Source organism: Pinus tabuliformis, chromosome 8 (genome assembly GCF_031772625.1).
Source record: "Pinus tabuliformis cultivar Carrire ecotype Pingquan chromosome 8, CPIR1, whole genome shotgun sequence".
Classification (NCBI taxonomy): Eukaryota; Viridiplantae; Streptophyta; class Pinopsida; order Pinales; family Pinaceae; genus Pinus; species Pinus tabuliformis.
In genome coordinates, this window is record NC_142294.1 from 1,169,456,286 (window position 1) to 1,169,461,988 (window position 5,703).

Consider the following 5,703-nt stretch of genomic DNA (forward strand, 5'->3'; position numbering starts at 1 on the left):
GGGGTATAAAAAATGTTAATGAAAAAATGGATACCTACAATATCTAGTGAAAGTAGGGTTTTTTTAAATTGGGAAGATGTATTTGGTTTGTATTGGTAGGGGGTTAAATAGTGTGATTTTTAGAGGTATTTTCCAATATGTAGTCAAATTAAGGGTATTTTTTAATATGCCATGAACGCAAGTGATATGTCAGAGGTTCATTGAGTGAAGCCCCCATGGGCTCATCAAAGATGGAAAATCATTCACCATCAACGCACAAAAAGGCGAATCAAAAATTTCATGCCAACCGAGCCAAGAAAATAATCAATTCTAGCAAGAGGTATGTTTTTCTATTTTTAAGAGAAATTTTGTTTGCGGAAGAGCTAGTAAAAGGAAAGGCATCCCTGGAGGGGTGTACTAAGAAATAAAAATAACAACTAGAAGAGTTTCTAAAAGCATACAAGGATGTTTTCTAGGATCCTAAAGGGCTATTTCCCAAGAGGGAAGTGGAGCACGATATCCAACTATTGTCGAACTCTTCATTTCCGAACATTGGGCTATATAGGCAGTATAGTATAGAAGCAAGTGAGGTGAAGAAGCAGTTGAAACAGAAACTAAAGCAGGGTGTTGTTCAACTGAGTACATGACCATGTGGATCACGCATTATCATAGTGCCCAAAAATAATGGGACTTGGGGGATGTGTATAGATTATAAAGCATTGAAAAAAATCACACCCAAGAACAGGTACCCCCTACCCAAGTTAAATGAAATGTTGGATCAGTTGCAACAAGCAAAATACTTCACCAAGATGGACTAATTCTAGATATCACCAGGCTCGAGTCAGAGAAAAAGATATTTAGAAAGTCACCTTCAAAACCAAGAAAGGTTTATATGAGTGGTTAGTCATGCCATTTGGCTTATGGAATGCACCAACTACATTTGTGAGGTTAATGAATGATACATTGTGCTCTTTTATAGATTCATTTGTTATTGTCTTTTTGGATGATATATTAGTATTAGTGCTACCTAAGAGGAGCACATTTCAAATTTGACATAGACACTGGAGACATTAAAAAAGCATGAACTACTAGCAAATATTAAGAAGTGTGAGTTTGCACAGTAATATTTGGTGTATCTAGTGTATGTGATAGGTGGAGGAGAGTTGAAACTAGATCCTACCAAGATGGAGGCCATTATGAAATGGTTGGTGCCTATTAATGTTTCTTAGGTTAGGAATTATTTTAGGGAAGCACAACACCTTAGAAAATTCATAGTCTTGTTTTCAGTGATACAAGAACCACTCCATGCCATAATAACAAGTGGCAATAGTTTATGGTGGGGAAAGGGTCAACAGAGGGCCTTTGAGGAGTTAAAGAAGAAGATTAGTCAAGCATCATTTCTGGCATTACCAAACTTGCATAAGCCATTTGAAATGGACATTGGATACATATGCGAGAGGGTACACTATGGGAGCGATCTTGATGTAGGGAAAAAGGCTCGTATGCTATGATTCAAAAATATTTCATGTGTTTGTTCTTAACTACCCTACCTAGAGTAAGGAGTTATATGCCCTAGTGCAAGTCGTAAAAAATTGGAAGCATTATTTGATGGGAAAGGAGACAGTAATCCACAGAGATCACTGGCCACTACAATACCTACAAGCCCACAATAAGCTACAAAAGACCAATTATTACAAGTGGATGGGGTTTTTACAACAATTTCATTTAGTAATCAAGTATAAGAAGGGTAACACAAACAACTTGGCCAACATGATTTCAAGGCCACCCACATCAAAGATCACAACTTTGGGAACTTTGATGCACATGAATCTATTCACGCATGATGCATACAAATATGCATATTCAAAGGATGAGGACATCAAGGGGGTGTTTCAATAGTTGTAGAGCTAGAGTCATGTGCAAGATGGTGACAACATGGTTGGCTACCATCTCCAGGATGGGTTACTTTACAGGTTAGATAAGTTGTGAGTTCCTAAATGTGAGCAATTGCAGCTGATTAAAGATGCTCACACCTCCAATATTGTAGGGCACTTTGGGCCACCATTGAGGTCGAGTTTGATCTAAATGACTACTAAATCAGGAGATCAATTAGTTGGGTGAACATTATCAACAAGTTTGTTTCATTTTTCTTTTTATAAATAGATTGAGAAGTGAAGGCATGCGAGAGGTGTGAACATTTTCCATTTATAGTTGAAGTTTTGATTAAAAGGAATTGAACTTGCCTTATTTAATTAATATATGCAGTATATTTGAATTTCTACAAAAAAAAAAAAATCTTTTTAGTGTGCAAGTTGAGGCTGGGAGGGCCCCAATCCCTTAACCTGTGAACCATTTCCTTCATGTGTATATTGTGGTTTGTTGTGCCTTTCATTTGCTAGAAATACCTCTTTAATTTATTTTCAATTCTTTGTCATATATGTATAAATTTCTCACTGTCCATATGCAACATTAGTTTCATTTGAATAAGAGTTGATATTTTCTTTTGAAACCAAGTTTGACCTTGCTTAATTAAGTAAATGATTGAGGAGTTAATTGAGTTTTATTGCATCTTTTAATTCACCTAAGGGAGTGATATAAAGACACCATGACTAAATAATCTACCAATAGAGGCCATAATGTATGCCTAATTAACCGATTAAATTTGAGTTAGTTGTGTTCTTCAATCTGATTTAGATTAGTCTTTCATTCAAGCACGAGTGACTAAAATTACTTCTTTAGTCATCAATCTACATAAGTGAAAAGAACACTATTGTGTGGGCCTTTCTCAAGGCATAAAATCCCACAACTTGATTTTCTTCCTATGCAAACTTTTGTATCCTAGACCAAAGAATATTAGTTCCTTTCTATTGAGTTGATAAACTAGAACCTTGTTTTGCTTTGCAAGTTAGATTTTTCATTATTTCCATTGCAGTGAATTAGTCAATATTGACATTTTCATTTTATGTTAGTTTAAATTTCATTTTCAAATTGCATTTTTAGTTAATTAATGATAGCCATAACTTTGGATTTCATTTATAATTTGTTACAAACAATTTCATTCTTTAACCTTAACTAACGATAAGAAAAATCTAAGGCTAATTCTTCACATATAATGGTGTGCTTCTAAGTTTATGGACTCCAAGGTTGATAAGATTTATGTCCTAATTTATGCAAATAAATTATGCCAACGTGGTTCATTATAATTTTAGATATATAGTATATATAAGATAGGGTTTGTGTGTAATCATGAAATCAATTTTTAAAAAAAAACCATCTTGGAATTTCACTATAAAAAAAATTAATCAAGTTTTAAACTATACAATTTTCAGAATACTAAGGAGACATGGTGAATTACACGTGGAGAAATTTTCGTATTTTGACTGATTATATTTTATGAAATATATTTTATGGAAGTTAGGGTTTTTGACTAATCCTAAAATTAGTCTTAAATGAGTCATTTTGGCATTTTTGTTATCACATTTTTAGGGAAGTTTTAGCTTATGAAACTTTTAGAAATTTTGAGAAATCATATCAAGGTGATACAAGCCTAAACGTCATACCAAAAAGGGCTCAAATTTTAGAGATATATCAAGAATAAGGTTATCCATTCAAATAGTCTTCAAATTAAGGTTTTAAAGGGACATGAATTACAATTGGCATAACTTTTGACTAGAATATCCATTTTTAGGTGATTGAAAATTGTGATAGAGAGGAGTACTATTATTATTTTATCATATGCCCAGGGGGGGATCTCAAATAACGATCACCACGTTATCAAGTATTATGTAAACCGTGAGATTCAAGGATGAAATCCCCCATGGGTCACGCCAACAAAAAAAAAATATCATATCGAAAATAGTTCTACAAGAAATATTACTCCTTGTAAAAACTCAAACATGACATCCAAAGAAAGTGAAGACTCTAAATATTATTTCTCTCAATTAAAAAAAGAGTCACATTCTTAGTTAGTGACTAACAAATTTGACATCTCAGCAAATGGATGAAAGAAGAGTCAAGGGACTATTTTCCAACAGTGACAACCAATGCAATGAGGGGCATAAATGTTGTGAGAAGAAATTATTTTGCATAGATTGTGAAGAGGAAGAAGATAAAAAATTGGAACTATCACAAGGTCTAGTGCTAGAAGAGACTACTCGGACAATATATGTCCATGCATTGGCCAGCATCAATACTTCGGAAACCCTCAAGGTAGAAGGATATATCAAAAAGAAAAAAGGTAACAATGTTGATTGATTTATGTACTACCCATAACTTCATCAATTATAAAATAGTAAAACCTCCCAATATCTTTCTATTTCTATGTAACACCCTCCTCCCACACTTACCCAAGTTAATCGGTCCACTGGGGTAAACATGTGATGAGAGGCTACTACAATGTGATTCAACTACCCATGTACAGTTAAGGAAGTGGAACTAACAAAACAAACCCAAACTGACCTTACTTAGGAACTACAAACCCTTAAGGGGACCACCAACCCTTCCAGGTGCCTAACCCTTGAGATGACTTATATTTTTGTTGAGCTAGACCCTAAGCCTCTCCCATGACAAACCATGCATGCAACTAAGGCCCTCCAGTCGCTCCCACAGAAGGGCATGCCAATGACTGTGGCCTTTTTCAGGCAATTATGTGCCAACGACCCTGGATTTTGTGCCAATTTTTCAGGGTCAGGACTCAGGCCCCTAGAACTTCATGAAACTTCCAGAAATGTTAAATAACCATGAATTAAAGCTACTAATGCAAACATTGGTACAAGGAATTGACCAAACCCCTACTAGCCATGACAGGAATTTCGTCAAACATATCACAAATATGAAATCTACAAGTCATAATAACATATCTAAGCATAGGGGTCTCATACTTATTTGATATTCGTAAAGAATGATTGATGCCTTATCACAATAGTTTCATTATCATCTATTAGGTCATATATTCATTCACATCTCATGTACTAATCAAATCATGATGAGAGCCATAACCAAAGTCTGTCATAAACCATACTTATAACCAACATATAACCAACAAAAATAACAAGGATATAACAACCATAAGACCACATATGAATAAGTACATTTACACATGAAATACCAAAGGAGAAGGAGATCTTATTAATGAATTCATAAGCCAACCAAGTCAGTGACTTCCATGAACCACCCAACCATAGATTGGGCTAAACCGAATCCTTCTTTCAACCCATCACCCCGGTGCCATATTCCAAGCATGAATGTGGAACTCACAACAAAGCCAACCAAGGCTTCCTCGGGCTTTACTGTATATCCCACCAAGGGATTCCTAGGCATGAAACCCTCATCAATACAACCAGGATTTACCACAATCCCACAAGATCACTAGGCCTATACAAGCATGGATGCCTATGGATATCTCCACCTAAACCATTATGGATTTATTTGTCTCAACATCTCTGCTTTACCGTATTTCCTACCATTATTAGTTAAGGGATTCCTAGGCCTACGAGGTCACCACCCTCTGGGATTTATTGTGTATCCCGCCATTACCGGTCAAGGGATTCCTAGGTCCAATCAAGGGTATTCAGAATCAGGATTTACCATATATCCCACCCTGTGATTCCTAGGCCTTTTGATCAATCCTGATACCACCCCACTCAACTTCAAATCCATCCGGAAATCCAGATCAACCAAAACAAGAGAACCCCATTCACACCATGGCTATCCAAAAATGGAAAT